Source organism: Macrotis lagotis, chromosome 1 (assembly GCF_037893015.1).
Source record: "Macrotis lagotis isolate mMagLag1 chromosome 1, bilby.v1.9.chrom.fasta, whole genome shotgun sequence".
Classification (NCBI taxonomy): domain Eukaryota; kingdom Metazoa; phylum Chordata; class Mammalia; order Peramelemorphia; family Peramelidae; genus Macrotis; species Macrotis lagotis.
In genome coordinates this window covers 630,121,190-630,143,566 of record NC_133658.1, presented here as the reverse complement: position 1 = coordinate 630,143,566, position 22,377 = coordinate 630,121,190, and the positions used below count along the sequence as shown (strand labels likewise).

At 31.9% G+C, this 22,377-nt stretch overlaps 1 protein-coding gene across 4 annotated transcripts in view; it reads left to right on the top strand.

Moving 5' to 3' along the window:
• The window catches only part of LRP1B (LDL receptor related protein 1B), a 2,479,914-nt gene that overhangs the window by 1,072,475 nt on the left and 1,385,062 nt on the right, over nucleotides 1–22,377 (top strand). The window lies entirely within an intron of this gene.

Sequence of the window (22,377 nt, the reverse complement as noted above, 5' to 3'; positions counted from 1 at the left end):
TTGTCAGTACAACTTTGCCATGCCCATGTCACCATTCTATGATATGCTGGTCTTGTTGTGAAGGTCTGTAATTTGTCTGAGATTTACATATCAAAGGTCCAAAAGGCACTGAATGCAGATCTTAGAAGACTTTCTTTGATTTGGCACATATACCAGTATCTAATTTTTGGTTACTCTATGATACAATGTTATTTATGCACCTTAGACCTTCAGGACACTTTATACCTGGTTTTCAGGTTTCCCTGAAAGGGAAAAGGGCTATAGCGCCTTTATAGTAACTACTTATAAATTTACTCACCATACTCAATAGAAGAGTGGATTCATAAGGACAAGCAAAATATGCGATGTTAACACACTGATTGAATGTGTTTACTATGCTACTCTCATTTTGGCTTACAAAGAAGAAGGAAAGGAAGACAATACCAGTAAGAACTTTTGACCGTAACATTTCTCATCGACGCATCTAAAGGGTAGACTTTTTTCCCCTAAGTTTCTAGATCTGAAATTCTAGTACTTACAACTAGGTAGATATTAGTACCAGAATAATTATGGTAGTTTTTAAACTTTTTGATTAAGATTTTTAACCTTTTTAATTAAGAGTACTTTTAAGATTTGCTAAGAGATTAAAATCATGATATGAATTGTGTAATGAATTTAACTTTGAGATGAACACCAATAAGAAAATTATCAAGATACATTCAAGCAATATCTACCTATATGAATCCCTTCCCAAGATGGACCCAAATAAGAAAACAGAAGTGTAGTAGTAGACCATACACATTTGGCTAAGACACTCCCACAAGAGGGTGGTAGATAGAAAGTGCTCCAATTTGTGAAATGAAATAACTTGAGAGGTTATTGAATGCTACTTATTAATGCTACAGAAAACAAGCTTGAGTGATATATTGTCTATTGTTGGGATAAAATATAGTTAATTGACCAAATCAGAAATAAAACAATTATTCTCTTGACAATTCAGTGTCAAGGAATTGTTTTTATGTTAAAATCTGATGAATTTATTATTGCTATTTTAGTGAGTTAAAATATTTTTAAATTTACCAGTTTTAATTTCTAATATGATAAATATCAATAGATATAATAAATTTTCAGATTACTTATACATCAAAAATTGGTGTTCACTATAAATCAAGACTTGAGTTACTGTTTTTTTTATTGTCTAGACTTAAGAAAATATTTACAATGCAGATTAAACTTAAAAGTGTGCATGTATACTTCCCCCCCACCAGAGATCCTAGTTATTAAACATTTAAGAATCACATCCCCACATAAATTATTCACATAAGGTGTATATGACCCACATAATCTAAAGCTCTTTAGGATACTCAATAATTTTTAAGAGTGTAAAGGGATCTTAAGATCAAAAAGTATAAGAAACCCTGAATTAAGTAATTTCTCAGGTCACTTTCAGCTTTCTTTGGCTCAATTGTTTTTCTTACAAAAATCTTTTCCTTTATTTCCCTTCAATGTCAATAAATTAAGTATAATTCAATTGAATATAAATCATTTTCAACAATTAACCAGTGATTTCCCACAATTTGTGAAACTAGAAATTAAATGTAAATTTATAAAGAAAAAACTAGAATTGAGAAAATATTGAATTTTACCTCTGAGAATTTTTTTAAAAGCTGGTCTTAATCCTATCTTAAAATAACATTTATGGTCAAGTTTAGTTATTTAAATAAAGCCATATTTTTAATAGAAAATTTATGATTCAAATCTCTGAGGACTTCCCTCTAGGAGATATGATATGGCATAATGAAAAATGATATTGTAATCTAGTAATCAAGGGATCCATGTTAAAGTCACAACTCTGGATAAAATAACAAAAGAGTACTTTGCAAGTCATTGGAACTTTATGAATCTCTATTTTCTCACTTGTAAAAAATGAGAGTGTTTGAATAGCTGATTTCTAAGATACCTTCATAAATCTATCACATCCTATGAAGACTTAAACACCTGAGTTCAAATCTAACCCCTCTTTTTGCCTCATATGTAAATTGAGGGGTCAGTTTTTTAAGTATTAAAAGCTCTTTTAAAATTAAAAGTATAATTCAAATTATAAATTGTAAGTGAATATCAGGTTCTTCCCATCCCTTTCTTTATCTCTCCCTTCTTACTTATCCTTTTGCCCCTCCCCTGCATAAGATGCAAGTTAGCTATCTATTAAACTATAGTTTTTATAGGTTTATCTTTCAGCTATATGTACTTGCAGTAGATTATAAGATTCCTTTTAAAATATATATGGTGAAGAGGAGAGGAGATGGTAAGAGAAACATCAGTATCTGTATCACTTCATCTAAATTTGTTTGATAATTCTTCTATGAACTATACCTCCTTTTCTGATACCCACCATTAGTCTTCCTTCAGCTGTTTGTAACTAAGAAATATGTAGATATTACTTATGATCAATTTGCATGTTTCTTTCAAAAATAATCCCTTTACTAAGCAAAAACTACATTTTTAACTTCTATTTTCTACTTGTGACAAATTACAATTAGAGCAAAGGCTTATAAAAAATTCAAATTTATGAATAAAGATAAAATATCCTTGTCACTATTTAACCATAAACCCTGCTTAGATAAATACTTGCATTTTTTTATTCTGAAAGGCCTTTATGTTTTTACCTATTTTCATGACTACCCCAGGACATTTTCATGGCTTCTTTCTTTGACTCTTAAAGACCTTATAAGTGTGAGTTATCATTATTACTATTATTATCATCATCATCATCATCATCATCATCATCATTATTATTATTATTATTATTCCCACTCTGGTTTATTCTAGGCTAAAGTTTTTGAGAAACATGTTAATTATATCCTTAGTGTTTTCCTAGTACTTTGTGAATACTAACATGCATTGGATTATTGTGCCAAGGCTTTATGTGACCTACTTTCAGGTATGTTTTGTTACCATATGCTTTGGAACTGCCCACTTCAAGAAGGGCATATTATATTCTTATTTTTTAATCCTAACTCACTCATTCTTTCCTTCTTCCTCCCCTTCTATACTTTCCCTATTTTACAATCTCTTTCTTTAAAAATAAGATTTTTCTTCTTCTGAACATTTAAGCCAGAAGTTTATAACCTGGCATATGTGAACATTTTTAAATGGATTTCAAATGGTATTGGTATATCAAACTGTATTCAAACTATTGTTTCCCTTTGCAATCCTGGGTGTTTTATTTTATACATTTAAAAAACAATATTCTAAGAAAGGATCCATTACAGTAAAAACTACTAGGCACTCCTGATATAAACCTTAGTAAACACAGCAGAATCATTTTTAAGTGAGGTCTTTCAGGTTTCTTCACAATACCAGCTAAATACATTAACATAGAATAACAAGCTGTCACCTCAGAATGCAAAACACAGGATCCTAAGGAAATAATTCTCAATGGTAAGGAGAATTTTTGAGAGAAGGGAAGGTTCTAGTGGAGCACTAAGAATTCTGTGACCCTCAAAAATGTGCTCCATGTGGAGCCTATCATGGATGGCATAAAAGAAAATAGTGAAGGGGATATATGATCCTAGATTTAGAAGGTATCTTAGAGATCACCAAATGCAACATCTTCATTTTATTTTTGAGAAAACTGAGGCCAATACTTGAATAATTTGCATGCTGTCACACAGATAATATGTGACAGAACTAGGATTTAAACCCTGGTCTTATGGTTTCAACTTCATTGTTCTTCCTTATATTGTTAAGCACAACCCTGAACTCCTTAACAGTTTTGTCTATTTTGTTGGATTAGATTTGGAGAAAATGTTAGAAGCAATCTCATCTGACTCCCTAAAGAAGAGATCAAAGGTTTGCTCTTTAGGTTGTATGCTCATGTTTAGGATCAAGGTATTTGGTGAAAGTGTTTCAGTTTCACATCATTTGAGATGAAGTTTCAAAACAATGGTCATTTTTCAGATGTCTAATTGGAGGAGAAGATTATCTGATCTTTATGACAAAGTCAAGCTCTAGCCCCTCAAGGGAATGGAACAGGGCAATGGAATGAGCATCTTTATAACTTGGCCTGGTTCTGTGCTGTGCTTTTTTCAAATATTATCTCATTTGATCTTCACAGCAGTCCTATAAATTAGATGTTATTTTCATCTTCCTTTTACGGTTGAAGAAAATGGGGCAGACAGAGGTTAACGGGTTTGGTTAAAGTCATTTATCTAGTAAGAATCTGGGATCAGATTTGAATTCAGGTGTTTTCTGAGTCCAGGCCCAATTTGTTGTCTGTATCCACTTCTGCCTCAAGATCATATATACTTTGTGAGAACCTACATTTTCCTAATGCATTCAAAAATGACTATGACTATGAAATACAGACATTTTAGTAAAGACTGGACCTGTGGCTGTATTAAGAAAGTGAAGTCCTGAATGAGGAAACTACATCCCTCAATGCAAGTTGGGATAGAACACTATGAGATTTCATGACCTATACAAAGTCAACAGTCAGTTTGTGTTAGAGGCTGGACTCCAGACCACTCTGTCATGCTGCCCTACACCTCTCTGCCTCCCTTTCCCTCTTGGTTTTCACTTCTAAGTCTGTCTCTAAAGCTCTCTTCTTCTCTTCCTTGCCCTTGCCCCTTTCCTTATTTCTTCTTCATTTCTCCTTCCCCTTCCCTCTCTCTTACTCTTCTTTTACTCAATTTCTCTTTCCTATTTCCCTCTCCTACTTCTCCCTTCTCCTCCTTTCACCCTTTCCTCATGCTTCACCTTGTTTATATGGGAAAAGATGTGAACAGATGGAGAGAGAGAATATTGAGTCAATGCTGTGTATTTACATAAGGCTAGGAATTGAGATCAGTTTTGGGAATGAGAAAGCAGAGACTTTGAGTAATGGACAGACAAAGAGACAGACACAGAGACAGAGTTAGATAGAGACAGAGGCTGTAGATGTGTAGGTGAAGCCAGCTTCTCTACATATTCTACATTCTGGCATGCTTTGCTGTAGATTGGTAGAATGGACCTCACTATAAACTGCTAGAATGAGCTAGAGAGTTTATTCATTCTTGTTTATTTTCTGGCATATTTTAATTGCTAGAATTTCACTTATATCTATTTACTGCTTTGTTTGGATGGATTTGCTTACTATTTACTATCTATTATTGCCTTTTGTATAATTACCAGCATTTGATGGGTAGAAGCTAAATTTATGTGTGTAAAACTAAGATCAGTCTTTTCCCTTAAGAGTATCCAGAGAAGGACTTTTTATTTTGAATGTACATCAAGAACAATATTTGAGAAAATCAGAGTTATAAGAAATCTGACCCAATATTGCTCCTGAACATAAGCAAAGAAACCAAGTAGCAAGTGGAAAGCTCCTCTTAAGGCAAAAATGGAAGTCTCCTTTGGAAAAGGGTAGGACTGTTTCCCAAAATAACTATCTATCCATGCCACCTGTGAGTCATGTCGATATTTTTAGATAACCCAAGCAGATATGCTATTTTTACAGGGACACATATATACATATATATATATATATATATGTGTGTGTGTGTGTTCATGTAAACATATAACCTCACATTAATGTGTTACTATTCTGATCTAACTAAAATATTGTATTATTGTTGAGATCGGTTTTGAAACTATTTGACACTATTAGTTTTGAGGATTACCATAAAACTAAGCAATCCCAGGCACTGCAGGTCAAAGTTTGGTATTCACCTGAAGTATGTGGGTATACCCTTATATGCCATATAGGTATACATTCAATTTCATGTATATTGTGGATAGCAATATATCCTTTTTCAGAATATCAACCAAAGGAAGTATTATCATGTTACAACAAAAGTTTGATTTTTTTTAAGATTTGTTAAAGTTAAGATGTAGTCAAAACTGCCAGTTAAATTTAGGTAAAACCAAAAGTACTTTTATGTAAATAAGGGTTGGATCTAGATAAAATAGTAAAGTAGATTCATTTCATCTCGCTACCATTTTTTCCCCTTTTCAAAATCTTTTTCATCATTTTTTTTTCCTTTTAAATACTATGTACTGATGCCAATGACTAGATCTTTAAAGTCCCATCATTTCAGGGTTCTGCTTAGCTCTGCTGTCCATAGCAGTATCCCTCCCTACAGATATGTCCTTTATCTTTATTAAAGCTTCCCTTTTGTGTCCTATTCTCTTGACTCATCTATTTGTTTTGTGATAACCTCTTTAAATGTAGCATTAATGTTGGATCATAGTTTGAGGTAATGTATACCACCACTTAGTATGCTTTATTGTAGGTTTGTTTTTTTGTTTTTTATTTTTTAATTCTTTTTGCAGGGCAAATGGGGTTAAGTGGCTTGCCCAAGGCCACACAGCTAGGTAATTATTAAGTGTCTGAGGTCAAATTTGAACTCAGGTACTCCTGACTCCAGGGCTGGTGCTCTATCCACTGTGCCATCTAGCCACCCCTATGCTTTATTATAAAGCTGATTCCATTGGAAAATATTACAAATGGAAGAAGCAATGGATTCTCAAGAACTTTTAACTCTAGCTAGAAATTATTACTAATCAACTGAGTAATACCTCCAGCTATTATCCATGTAATTATATATATATATATATATATATATATATATATTTGACTCTAATATATTGATGATATTATTGTGAGATTATATTGCCCAAATTAATATAGAATGGGATATATCTCCTCCAATGAAATTTTTTTAAACAAAAGACTTTACAAGGATACCTTTCAAAGCCCTTCATATTAACCATAATGAGTAGCTTCCTTAGCTTCCTTTTCTAATGGAACTATGCAACTTCTCACTAGGCTGATTGCCAGAAAATTTTATTCCAGGGAGTGGCAAGTGTTTAATAAATGTTCATTCATTGAAGGAATAATTTGATTTTTTATTTCTTTTTTTTTTTTTTGACTTTGAAACTAGAGGGATATAATTGCTTCCTGTAAATATTTGAAAGGTTATCATCTGCAGGACTGATTGGACTTGTTTTATTTGCCCCAGAGGGAAGAAATAGGCATGATGGGTGCAAAGTATAAAGGACTTTATTTAAGTTCCATATCCAATTTCCTCACAGAGTTGCCCAAAAGTGGAGTAGACTATCCTGAGAGATGATGGTTTCCCCCTCATTAGAAGTCTTTAAGCAGAGGATGACCACTTACTTTAGTAAATTATAGAGATCTTTTTTGGCAGTGGCACATTAGCCTAAATCCCTGAGATCTCTTCCAACTTTGAAATTCTATAATTCTGACGTATTTATTTTTATAGATACAGATAAAATCTTCATGGGTATTTTTGGGTGTTCATTTCTTAAGCCTTTGCTGTTGTTTTTCTTCAAAATGACAATTGAACAAAAGGTGAAACTATTCCCATCATGTCTGCTACAAACTGGTAGGCATTACTTAAAGACCAGCAACTCCCTGGGTAGCACCAACTCTTTCTTAGTAGGTTTGCTCTCAGAATAATGGAGAACTAGAACAATACTGATGTTTCATTGCCCTCTTCTCTGATGGATCAGCATTAAAATTATGGTAATGAAATAGCTGGAGTACCTCATTAGAGGGATCACTTGAATTAGTGAAGTACTTCACAAAAACCTTTTAGAACGTTTGCAAAGGTGTGGATTTAGTAATCTTGGTATTTATGTTGGGGTCACTGCATATATTAAAGACATTTTTGCCTTTATAAGTATTTTACAGAAGTGTTAAAGCAGCTTTTAGTGTATTGACAATAGCATTACTTTGGATGTTTCAAGGGCCTCATTTCCAAAAGATTTATGTACCCTCTCTTCACCCTCCTGTGAAAAAACAGGGAATTTGTATGCTGAGACTTTGAAATGTGTTGAACTGCTTGAAAGGAATTGATGTAGTCAGCAAATAGGGCTGCCTGGTGCTTCTAAGGTTGGGCAGGTAATAAAATTGGCTACCAAATTGCAAGTAATCAGAAGAAAATGGGTGAATTGTTCTTTCCCACTTTAAGAAACATTATACCAAACTATTTAAAGGTTGAAGGGAATTTTTAGGTCAAGTTGACAAAAAACCTAGTTACCTTCAAAATGACAGGTAGAATAGGGAGGGGAGGAATAAACGTGGGTAATAAATGTGGGTGTGGAGCAAGGAATTGAAGTTTTATATCATTTCTTTGGAGAAAATTGAATATTTCAAAGAAGAAAAAAATACTTTATCACTATAACTATTTTGGTATGTTTAGTATTGCCTCCTAAGCAAGAGTTCTTAATCTGGAAATATGATAAAACTTGGAATAATGCTTACAAAAGAAAACCACTACATTTAAATAAAGATTTTTCACCTAAGTTCATGGACCACTAAACTTGGACTCCTGATTAAATATCCCCTGGTCTAAAATTAGGATTCTTTAGTATACTAAGCTACTTAGTATAACAAGGGACCTTAAGGATATATACAACCCAATGTTTTCATTTTCCATTCAAGGAAAATGAGTCAGAAAAATAAAATAACTTGTCCAACATCATATAGGTGTAAAGTGACAGGACTGCTATTTGAACTTAGGTCCTCTGACTCCAGATCAGGGACTCTTTCCCCCATTGTCAGGGAGGTAGAAACCTAACATGTCATGGGTCAGGTACTGTTTGTCTCCTTATCTCCTTATACTCCCTATATCATATTCCTTTCAAGGAGCCCACTTGCTTAAGGTCCTTATAACATCTAAGGCTACTTTAAAATTGGAGGGGGGGATGAAGGAATCTTACCTTGCAAAGACCTTGAATATCAAATATTAGGATTTATTGTTGTGAGCAATCTGTGCCAATTACTCAGAATTCTCTGTATTCTATTTTTTGCCTAAAATTTCTAGTCTGTTTTTTAACTTGATATTGCACAGAATTTTTATCTGAGACCACTTTGATTTTTTCCACACTCATGGTAGCTTTAGAATCTACTTATATGCCCTCCTCGACCAACTCTAGTTGTGTTTTAGTCAGTTTTATTGGACTTGACCTCTTGACTGCGTGAAACTAGTACCTGATTCTCCTCTCCTTTATTGATTTCTCTCAACATGACCTTTGATCTGAGGATCATATTTACTCTTAGCTAGACAAATTCCTAGTATATTCACTACCTACCCAACTCCCAACAGCCTGCTCTGTCGTGTGAATTACCCATCTAAGTAATAATATTAAAGAATAAATCAATAAATAAAAAGGACATACAAATTTGGGCATCAAACATATTTACATGGTATAGAAATTGTGATTTATAGTATTAGACAATGGTTAGTTATAGCAAGTTGTTGTATTGTATTAATGTTATAGACTTTTACATTTTTGCAACCATAAAAAGCAGTTATTTGGTTTTTTTTAACAATTATTTTTCAGCTTCTCATTTCCTTATCACAAAATATCCAAGTCTATTGTCCAAAATGCATGCAAAAATTCAGCAACTCAAAAAAGAGAATCCTGGGTTCAAGATATTTCCCTTCCACATACTAATATATATGTCATTGAGCAAGTCACTAAAACTTTCAAGATTTTAAGGTGGAAATACAGAGATTATCAGCAGTGGCAAAGAGAGTTTCTCTACACCAATAAATTCACAAGTCCAAGTCATACACACCTCCATAAATATGCATAAATACATATGTGATCTTTTCTTCAGATATTTAGGATATCTCTTGCAAAAATCAAAAAAGTGATTTTCTTTTTTTAAAAAATTGCTTTATCAGGATAATCAATGTGATATCTCACTTCTCTTAATAATCTTAAATACAACCTTCATGATAAACCATTAGCTTCCAATTATAATATCTATTACTTAAAGAAAGTATAAAGTCAAACAGAGAGTTACTATTTTCATAAAATTAAAGTAACCCTACTAAAGCTGCCAATAACTTTTAGAACTCAGAGGTCTTTAAAAAAAAAAACTTAAAGAAACATTGAGACCAAAAGAAAATTATGTTTAAATAGAAAGAATCAATAGTGATAATCTTTAGTGGAAAACTTTTTGACATAGCATTCCATGATAGCTCATAAAGCTAGAATCTCTTTTATCTTTTTCTCTTAAGAGATCAAGGGTAAAATGGTGGCGGTATGAACTATAGACTCCAAATTGGGGTTCATATCAAAGCTTTGCTAAGAAAGATGGGGGGGGAGTAGAGGCAAGAAAGTTAGGAATTATTTTTTAAACTAAATTATTTGTATAGAATTCCTTTTACTTGAGTATGTGATAATCTAGAAAATGAATTGTTCCTTAGTTATCATATTTCTGTTCTCTTTCTTCAACTAAGCCTTAAGCAAGTTGAGAGAAAGTACTCTGTCTGTTCCTTCATAGTTAGAGAGCTAATATGACTGAAGTTTATTCAAATCATCATTTGAATCACAATTAGAGGACCAGTCTCTCAAATCCTTACTAAAGTGTTTGTTCCTTGACCACTTCAATGTATAGTAAAATACTATGGCCTTTATTGTCCAATCAACTCCACAAACATTTATAAATACCTAAAGTGTACAATGATTAAAAAAGCTAAAAAGGGGGCAGCTAGGTGGCAAGCCACTTAACTACAAAAAAAAGCTAAAAATAAATCTAAAAAGTCATCTGAGGTTTTGAACAGTTTGAAATCTCTTAGTATTATGTGTATACCTTAAAATAAAAATCTTTAATTAAACACCAAATTGCAAATCCTGAAAATCAAAGGTGAGATTAATAAAACTGAAAGTAAGAAAATCATTGAACTAATAAAATTGAGAGTTAGTTTTATTTTTTAAAAATACCACAATAAAATAGTTTAATCATTGATTAATTGGATTTTTAAAAAAAAAGAAAACCAATTTACCAGTATTAAAAATGAAAAGGGTGAACTCTCTACCAATAAACATAAAAGTAAAGTAATTATAAGGAACTTTGCCCAACCATATGCCAATAAATCTAACTACTTTAGTGGGAAATGGATAAGAATTTACAAAATAAAAATTGCTCAGATTAACAAAAGAGGAAATGGAATATTTAAATAATCCTATTTTTAAAAAAGAAATTGAACAAACAAAAAATTAGTTCCCTAAGAAAAAAATCTCTAGAAGCAGATGACTTTACAAGTGAAGACTACCAAACATTTAAATAAAAATTAATTCAAATATTATATGTTATTTGGAAAAATAGGTAAAAGAGTCACAGCAAATTCTTTTTTATGACATAAGATACTGATACCTATATCTGGAAGAGCAAAACTAGAGAAAGAAAGAAATTGATTTGATGAAGATTGATGTAAAAATTTTAAATAAAGCTCTAGTATGAAATTTACAGCAATATATCACAAAGATCATACACTATGACCAAGAAGGATTTTTATCAGGAATTCAGGGATGGCTCAATATTGGGAAAACTATTAACATAATTGAAATATTAAAAGCAACAGCAATAAAAGTCATGATCATATAAATAGATATAGAAAAAGTTTTTAGCAAAATATAATACTAATTCTTATTAAAAAATACTGAAAAATATATGTATAAATGGAGTTTTATGTAAAATGTTAAATGACATTTAACTAACCAAATTAGCAAGCATTATCTGTAATATAGGTATTTATAACCTTCCCAGTATGGCTGTTCAATATCAACATTATCATCTAATATTGTACTACAAGTGCTAGCAATAGCAATGAAGGAGAAAAAGAAATTGAAGGAATTAAAAAGGTCAATGAAGAGCAAAACTTTAACTCTTTGTAGCTAATATGCTACATATATAGAAAACCCTTGAAAATCTACTAAAAAACTGGTGGAAATTTCACCAAAACTGAAGGATATAAAACAAAATTCATCATCAAATTGTCTATATATTGTCAATAAAATCCAGTAGGGAAAGAAAGAAAATTATATTTAAAATAACTGTAGACAAAATAAAATACCTGCAAGTCAGTAATTTTGTTGTTCATTCTTTGTTTTCTCAAAGATACAAAGACATCATGGAGTGATGTCTTAGCTTGTATATGAATTTGATTTAAGTGAGACAGTTGCGCAAAATCACCAGACTCTCTCCCAGAGCCTTTGAAGTCTAGGAACAAAGCAAAAGCTAGTTTCACTGACAATGGCCCAGGAAGCAATATATGTCCTAAATGTCTTCATTGTCTGACTTTGCTCCACACGTCTTTTTCAATTAACCCATGGTTATTGGAACATTGGTCATTGGGTTTATATTGTTCCTTCCCCCATATTTCACTTTTAATATTTTCTGCTAAATAGAATGTTCATTATATTTAGGATCAGGGAATGTTTGTTTTTTGTTGTTGTTTTTTCTCTTTTGCTCCCTAGTGCCTAGCCCAATGTTCCAATAAGAACTACAATATATTTATGGAGCTGAATTGAATAATAATTCTTTTTATCCTCAACCATGTCTAGTATAGTACTATGTACATAGTGAAGTCTTCATATTCCTTGAGATAACTATTAACTTATTATGAGTTCAAGGAGAATAGATAAGCATATCTTTTGATTTATTTGGTACAGTAACAAAGGAGTAGAAGGGGTAGGAAAGTATTGAATGAAAGTTGCTTGATGATGTTGAAAATAATGTACAAACATAAAAAGAAAACTGTTGTTATCAAATAAGCCTAAAATAAAATGAATTTTAGCTTATTGTTAATAACTTCAATTGATTATAATATGAATGAAAGAAGAAAATAACAATACTTGTGGTTTACTTTAGTAATTTCACTGCTATTTTAATTAATTTGATCTTCATTGTCTTATGAGGAATTTGTGAAATAGGTACTGCAAGTATTCTCCTTTTTGTTTAACAGAAGCAATACAGAATCAAAAAGTGTAAGAGAATTACCCATGCTTATATAAGCTAGCAAATCTTGGAAGTGCACTTCATCTTAAGATTCCCCGACCCTGGGGGTGGCTAGGTGGTACAGTGGATAGAGCACCGGCCCTGGAGTCAGGAGTACCTGAGTTCAAATTCAGCCTCAGACACTTAATAATTGAATAGCTGTGTGACCTTGGACATACCATTTAACCACATTGCCTTGCAGAAACTGAAAAAAAAAAGATTGCCCTGACCCCATGTTTAGTATTACCTTCACTATGTCATGATGTCCTTTAGAAATATGACTATATAAAAATATATGCATATATGAATAGTCTTTGAGTTGGAAAAACATGGCTTCAGATTTTTTGTTCTGATGCCTTTTGCCTATATGTTAATTTCAATTAAAATAGTTGAAGATTTGCTTTTGATATCCCCACAATATTTCAATAGCATATCATTGAAGTATTGATACAATGATTATTATTTACTTTGGAATCAATGAAGGTGAAATTGATTCCCACACGCTTTTCACAACCCCATAATTTGGTTGACATTTAACCATTTTCCATGTTTGATGAAGTTTACCCAAGACTGAGATTGATTGTATTTCCTACTCATATTTTGAAATATTTTTTGGTAAGAAAACCAGGTTCTCAACACATCATCTAATGAAATCCATTATATACTTGGGGATTTCTGTCTTTTTCAAAAAATAACTGCTCTCAAAAAATATTCACTTACTGACCTGAGATTACAAATTGTGACAGAAATAGAGATTGGTGTGTATTATATTTTGTTTAATTTTGAGGATATGAGAATAGATGATAAATAAAGGTCATAAAAAAGAAAACCATGAAGTAATTAAAGCTATAAAAAGAGTAACAGTAGAAAACTGCACAATTTGAAATAGGGTGCTTCAGAGTAAAAGAAAAAAAATCTAGCAGAGAGGAGAAAGTCTGAGGTAATTCTCTGATTTACCATGCCTTGGTGATTATTGTGCCCTGAGATACAATCATTTTTTATTTTTTTTTAAAGATTGAGATGGCATTCAAAAAGACCTTCAGGGAGAACAACAGACAGCAACTGTAGTACTCTTCTTTGTATTTAAAAAATGTCAAAAAAAAATAAAGTGACCTGACTCTTGAGAAATGCTGGTCAGTGCTAGCAATGATTTTGACCCATTCTCTTTCAGTAAAGTATACCTAAGAGGAACAGAAATGAATAGAAAGAACTTTCTCCCAATAATTTTCTGAATACAGAGCTTGGCTGTAAAGTACTTAACATTGTGCTTTCTTGTACTGTTTAATGGGAGAAGAAAAAAATTCAGAATCCTTATGAAGAAAAAAGCAGGAATCAACTCAATTCTCTTTTTCCAAAGAAAATGAAGAACTAGCTGAAGTGAATTAGAAATGGTCCTATGTAAATAATTGAAATAAATGAACTACAGAATTAAAATTTGAAATGAAAACTTTTGCTACTAAATTTGTTATATACCTCTATATTTTCCTATTATTGATTTTTAATAAATTGAAAATAATCATTAGTTAGAGTAGGTTTTGTTTTCTTTTTATTAAAATAAAGAAACATTGAATTGTAGAATGAATAAAATGCTAACATGAAAATGAAAGAAAAAATATTTTTCTACTATTTTCTACTATTCAAATTTCAAATAATGTTGTCTTCCAATTACTGGATTACTAAAGCAGAGAACTTTTTTGGAAGGAATGTCAAAACCCTATGGATCTGATTTATTAACGAGGAATTTAATAAGAAATTCTTATTAAACATATTCTAAAGTTATCATCTACTTTGAAGAAGTTTATTATTCTTTTGGAAAACTCTAATTGTTAAGAAAATTATTCCTGACATTGAACCTAAATTTACCAATTTGAAACATCTATTGATTGCTTTTGTTTCTGCCCTCCTAGGTGGTGACAAAAAACAAATCTCATCTATCCTCTGCATGATGGCACTTCATATACTTGAAAACAGCTATCTTTATTCTTCTTTTCTCTAAGCAAAGATGCTGTTTCTTCAAATGATACTCAGAAAAGATAACCTCAAGGCCCCCGATCTTAATATCACTCTTCTCTAGTTTCTCCAGTAAAAAAAAATTACAAGAATTGTAGTTAATTTCATAGCAACAAAAGTGTGGTCCAACCATCTTAAATGGAAATGATTAAATGAAACATTTTTTTCAAATGCAGTGTCCACATTATGACTTGCAGTTAGGTAAGTCAGTAAATCAATTCATCAATGTGTATATCTTGGACAAGTCCTGCAGATGGATAATGATCTAGATCTGGAATTAAGTAGATGACTATATTATATTCAGGAAATTCATCCTTGCTTTCAGATAATACAAATTGATTGCTATTGCAAAAAATTCCTCCCCTCCCCTTCATGTCAATATTATTCTAATGATATCATAAATCATAGACCATTATTATCTCAGAAGACTCAAAATGATGACTAATTTGTAGGATAATGAAAAAGCAGGTAGGTATTCTGGTAGTGACCTCTTCATGGTCACAGTGGACTTTCTCTATACACCTTCCATTTTTTTGTCAAAAGTAAGACAAGTGGTGCTTTCTTCCTCCACCCACCAGCCATCTCAAAGTATAATTGATAAGTAGGAGATGTCATGCTGGGCAGTTCATTGCCAGTGTCTCCCAGGTCACACAATTAATTCCAAATTAATTCTTCACAGACCTTGAGAGTATTCTTGAATCACATCTTTTGAACTCCATGCTATGCTTGCTTTGTGTGAGTTATCGGTAAAAATGAATAAAAAGTAGGTAGTAAGAAGTAGAAGATGATGACACAGTTTCCTATAATATCATTGTGGATTAAAAATCCACAGAAGAAAATAGAAGGGAGACCAGAAGCAAATAGATAGTACAATGTTGAAAGCTACATGTTTTATGCATATATATATGTGTGTGTGTATCTATTGATCTGTCTATATTTTTGAAAGGAAAAGCAGGGGCATCTAGGTGATGCAGTGGATAGAGTATCAGCCTTGGAGTCAAGAGGAACTGAATTCAAATCTAGCCTCACACAGTTAATAATTAGCTAGCTGTGTGACCTTGGACAAATCACTTAACCCCACTGCCTTGCTAAAAAACCCCCAACAAGAAATGAAAAGAAGGATGTTCATAAAATATGTTTCAAATGCAATCACCATTTTCCATTCTATTTGGTATATGGTAATGCTTATTTTATTTGGTATTTATAAAATCAAGAATTTCATAAATAGCCCAGAATGACAAGGTATGGAGGAAGTATTATCTGTATTGGCAGGAGTGTGATCTATATAAATTAATTGAGTGACCTGTTGCTATATCTGAAACTTTTCTTGAAAATTAATTCAAAAGAACATTTGAAAAATTCTAACTGCTGTTCAAAACCAAACTAACCTAAGCATTATTGACTATGCTATTTATTTAAATAATCGATCAATCAGTGATTAAATTGGTTTGGGCACTGCCTCTCATGGTTCCAATCAAAAACCCATATCCCTTAATAGATTGTATTCATCAAGTGATATGAGTAATAAAATTCACCACCTGATTGTTAGCTTTCTGAGGATAAGTTTTCTTAATTGAGCAGACCTGGCCCATTTGTGCAGTCCCTACACAGGTATTTTGTTAGCTCTGCAAGTCTTGTCAAAGTCTTGGTGAGCCTAGAGTCTCCACATCATGAAAATGCACCAATGTAAAATTTTACTCAATAATAATGAGTAAGGGTAAATCAACTCTACTGCATTTTACTATACTGACTTAAGTCATCATCCTTTTATGAAACAATTGACTATTGGAGATACCAAACTTTGACATCAAATGTTTTTAATGCATAAGGAAAAAGTGAATTGTTTCTTAAGGCTTATTCTTTTTCTTATTTCCTAAAATATTATATAACCTCATTTAGCCAGATTATTTTTCCATACATACATATATATATATGTATGTATGTATGTATGTACAAAACACCTTCTTCATAGGACTGTTGTGAGATTGAATGAGATATTTGTATAGAATTTAGTAAACTATCTGATACATAGTGGGCACTCCATGAGCAAACACTCTTTCCTTTTCTTTTCTCTTCTTTCTTTCCATTCTTTTACCCAACACAAATTAGAAGTAAAAAGGATTTAAGGAAATTCATTACAGATAGGTGCACTGATCACTGATAACCTTGCAGTAATGGAAAAAATAAAACTACTTTCTAGTATATATAACATCCCATGCTTTGTGCCTACCTCTATCCCCTGTTGTAAGGAATGTTTTATTTTATTTTTAATGATATTTTAGTTTTCCAAATGCATGTTATAAAAGTTTTTCAACATTAATCCATATGTCTATGTATATTTTTAGGTTACAAAATTTCCATCTACCCTCCCTTCTCACCCTCCTCCCCTCGGTGACAAATAGGGTAAAATTGTACATACACATTTGTGTTAAACATATTTACTGATTGGAGATTTTAGATATGATGAATTAGGATTAAGGAAAAATGCATGAGATATTTTTTTAAAAAATAAATGCAGTGTTCAGTAAATTCTGAAGGAATTTTTGGTTTTACTTTGTTTTATTTTTATTTCTCTGAATGAGGATAACATTGTCCACAGCCAGTCTAATACAATTGTCCTAGTTCTCTGATCTGCTAAGAACAGCTGCTTCCATCAAGGCTGATCATCTCACAATGTTGTTAATGTGTACAATGTTCTCTTGGTTTTGCTCCCTTTGCTAAGCATCAGATCCACTAATTCATTCCATGCTTCTCTAGACTCCTACCATTTATTGTTTCTTATAGGACTAATAATATTCCATAATATTCATATACTATAACTTATTTAACCATTCTCCAATTGATGGATATCCCCTCAATTTCCTTTTTTCCATTACAAAAAGAGCTTCAATGAATATTTTGGGATATGTGGGTCTTTCCCATTTTTTTATTTAATTTTTAAAAATTAATTAATTTATTTTCATCCATTTGCACATGCATATTTTCAAGTTACAAAACTTCTTTCCACCTTCCTTCCCAAGCCCATTGAAAACTGTTCATATCCTTTGACCATTAATCAATTCGGGAATGACTTGTAACCTTACAAATGTGATGAAATTCTCTATGTATTTTAGAAGACACCTTTATCATAACTCCTAATTATGAAGAAGTTTCCCAGCTTTCTGCTTACTTTCTAATTTTGGCATCATTGATTATATTAGTGCAAAAACTTTTCAATTTAATATAGTCAAAATCATTTATTTTTCAGGATGTAATGTGCTCTAATTCTTGTTTGGTCATAAATTTACTTCATTTCCATAGATCTGATAGAGTATTTCTTGGTCTATTAATTTATCTATAGTATCACTCTTTCTGTCTAAATCCTGAACCTATTTTGACCTTATTTTGGTTTAGGGTGTCAGATGTGGATCTATGCCCAGTTTTTGCCATACTATTTTCCAGTTTTCCCAACAATTTTTGTCAAATAGTGAGTTCTTTTCCCAGAAGCTGATGTCTTTGGGTTTGTCAAACAGTAAATTGATGATCATTTACTGCGGTTTCTTTTGAATCTATCCTGATCCACTAAGCCATTACTCTATTTCTTGAACAGTACCAGGCAGTTTTTAATGACTACTGCTTTATAGTATAGTTTTAGATCTGGTAGAGCTAGACCACCTTCCTTTACATTTTTTTTCATCAGTTCCCTTACTATTTTTGCCCCTTTTGTTGCTCCAGATGAATTTTGTTACTATTTTTTCTGGCCCAGTAAAGCAGTCATTTGGTAGTTTGTTTGATATGGCACTGAATAAGTAATCTGGATAGAATTGTCATTTTTATTATATTAGCTCAGTTCTATCCATGAGCCTTTGACATTTTTTCCACTTATTTAGATCTGACTTTATTTTAGTGAGAAGTGCTTTATGGTTGTGTTCACACAGTTTCTGGGATTGTCTTGGGAGGAAGATTCCCAAGTATTTAATGTTGTCTATAATAATTTTAAATGGAGTTTCCCTTTCTATCCCTTGCTCTTGGGCTTTCCCATTCATATATATAGAAATGATGATGATTTGTCTGGGTTTATTTTGTATACTGCTACTTTGCTGAAATTGTTAATTGTTTCAAATGGTTTTTTAGATGATTTTCTCTGGTTCTCTAGATATATCATCATATCATCTGCAAAGAATGAAAGTTTTATATCCTTATTGAAAATTCTAATACCTTCAATTTCTAGATAAAAAGATAATCTCTTATTGATTTTTCTAGAATTTCTAATACTATATTGAATAGTAATGGTGATAATGGGCATGCTTGTTTCATCCCTCATTTTATTGGAAATGCTCTAAGTTTTTTTTTCCATTATATATATTTGTTGATAGTTTTAGATAGATACTATTCATTTTTTTAAGGAAAACTCCATTTATTCCTAAACTTTCTAGTGTTTTTAAAAGGAATGGATGTTGTATATTATTAAAAGCTTTTTCAGCATCTATTGAGATAATCATATGATTTCTGTTGGGTTTGCTATTGATATGTTGAATTTTGTTGAGTGCTTTCCTAATATTTAACCATCCCTGTCCACCTGGTATAAATCCAAGCTGATCATAGTGTATTATCTGAGTAATAACTTGCTGTAGTCTCATTGCCAAATTTTATATAAGAATTTTGCATCAATATTCATTAGGGAGTTTAGTCTATAATTTTCTTTGTCTGTTCTGGTTCTTCCTGGTTTAGATATCAGTACCATGTTGTTGTCATAAAAGGAGTTTGGCAGAACTACTTCCTTTCCTATTTTTTTAAAATAGTTTACGTAGAATATGAATATGTTCCTTAAATGTTTGGCAGAATTCACTTGTAGATCCATCTGGATGTGGAGACTTTTTCTTGGGGAGTTTATTGATGGTTTCTTCCATTTCTTTTTCTGAAATGGAGTTAAGTAATCTATTTCCTCTTCTGTTAATCTGGACAGTATATATTTTTTGTAAATATTCATACTCTTCACTCAGTTTATGTATTTTATTGGCATACAGTTTGGCAAAGTAGTTCTGAATTATCTCTTTAATTTCCTCCTCACTGGTGGTTAGTTCACCCTTTTCATTTTGGTCATGCTCTTTTTTTAAAATTTTTAAAAATTTTTTTAAATTTTTTAAAAACTTTTTTAAAATCAGATTAAGCAAAGATTTGTCTATTTTATTGGCTTTTTAATCAAACTAACTTTTTAGTTTTATTTATAGATCAATGATTTTATTGCTTTCAGTTTTATTAATATCTCCTTTGATTTTCATAATTTCTAATTTAGTATTTATTTGGGGATCTTTGATTTGTTCTTTTTCTAGCTTTTTTAGTTGCATACCCAATTCATTGAACTGTTCTTTCCCTATTTTATTCATATAGGTATTTAGAGAAATAAAACCAGCTTGGTTGTTTCCCAACATTTTTGTATGATGTCTTATTAATATCATTTTCTTGGATGTAATTATTGGTTATTTCTAGTATTTGCTGTTTAATCTACCTTTTATTTAAGATAAAGTTATTTAATTAACAATCAGTTCTTAGTTTATCTTTCCAGACCCTTTATTATATATAATTTTTATTGCATCATGGTCTAAGAAGTGTGTATTTTTTTTATTTCTGTCTTTCTGCATTTGATTATAAGATTTATGTGCTCTAATACATGGTCAGTTTTGGTGTAGGTGCCATGTACTGTCAAGAAAAAAGTATATTCTTTTCTATTCCCCATTAAGTTTTTTCCAAAGGTCTATCATATCTAAGTTTTCTAAGATTTTATTCACCTTCTTAACTTCCTTCTTGTTTATTTTGTTGTTAGATTTATCTAGTTCTGAGAGAATAAGATTGAGGTCTCCCATTATTAAAGTTTTGCTGTCTATGTCTCCTTGTAATTCACTCAGATTTACTTCTGCTGAGGAATAATATATTTTTCTCCAACCTTTTGCCTTTACCCTGTGTGTTGCTCTCTGCTTCAAATGTGTCTCTTGTAAACAATATAATGTGGGATTCTGGTTTTTAATCCATTCTGCTATCAGTTTCTGTTTTATGGGACAGTTCAGCTCATTCACATTTATAGTAAAGATTACTAATTCTATATTCCCCCCATTCTATCATTCTCAATTTATATTTTTTCTCTTTCCTTTTCTCTTATTCCTCTTCACCAAAATTTTGCTATCTTTCTCCTTTGACTTTTCCTTTAAAATTTTAACTTTCAGTTTATTTTCACTTATACTTTTGCCTTCCCTTTTAACATAACAGTCCCTTCTTTCCTTATCTTTCCCTTTCACAGTACCCCCCCTTCCCTGGAGATTAGGTTAGATTTTTAAAACCAAGTGGGGAATGTTTTTATTCCCTCTCTGGGCTAAATCTCTTGAAGAGGATTTACTTACAATTAACATCCTCCCTTCTTTCCCTGTAAAATTATAAATCTTTGTGCCTCTTCCCTTAGTGTTCTTTATTCCTCCACTATTAATCAAGTATCATCAATAATAGTTTGATTATTTGATTGCTTGATAAGCTCATAATGTTATCAAGATATCATCATAGACTGTTTGCTTGATTGCTTAATAAGCAGCATTGACTGAAATTGCATCAAATTATAATTATAATCAATTTTACCTTACCCACTTTTCAAGTATCAAGTACACACAACCCTCCTCATTAGCCAAAGTATCATCCAAAGCTATATCATTCCTTGAACTATTTGTGCCCTTACCCCCAGGCCTATTCTCTCCCACTTTGCCCCCCCACCTTGTCAAGGGTATTTAACACCTTGTTAAGTAAAGCAAAGCTTATTCTCTCTCCCACTTCCCTCCTTGGCAACCCAGGTACTAAACACCTAGTTAAGTAAAACCCTGATCTGATTAACTGCAAGAATCTTAAAGATCTCTAATTACTGGAAGGTTCTGGAGGTCTCACGTGAGAACCTTACAAAAGTTTATAAGTTACAGAGACACTGACTCAGGTCCTCCCAGTTTATGATGTTTAAACAGTCCTAAGTACTGTGAGGCTCTGGAGTTCTCACCTGAGAACTTTACAAATGATTTTAAGTTTAAGAGACACTGACTCAGGTCCTTGCAGTTTATGATGTCCTCTTTAGACAAGGGGCTAAGCACCTTGGGATTAAAGTGGGTCAAAGGATAATGAGACACCTAAATTTAAAGTTAACATCCCTGCTTTTTTTCAGGGCTTTTTGTCTCAAATATAATGATGTTATCTTGGACCTCTACAACTGAGAAATAAAAGTCTATTATACCCATTTCCTTTAGGTTCATTCTCTTCAATTATATTCTACCCTTTAATTATCCTAAGAGAAATAATGTTCTAAAGAATTAGAAATGTTATATCTTCCCTTTTAGGATTGTATATAATTTGATGGTCTTGGCAAGCATTTGTTTTGTTTTCATTTTTTCCTTTCCCTTTTCATTTCCCTTTTTAAATGCAACTCTTGACATGTATATTTGGTGATTGAATTCTCTATTCAGTTCTGGTCTTTGTGCCAGGAAATTCTGGAAGACCTCTATTTCGTTGAACATGCATCTTTTCCCCTAACAGTATATGCTGAATTTTGTGGGTTATAATCCCAAGTCCTTTTCTCTCTGAAA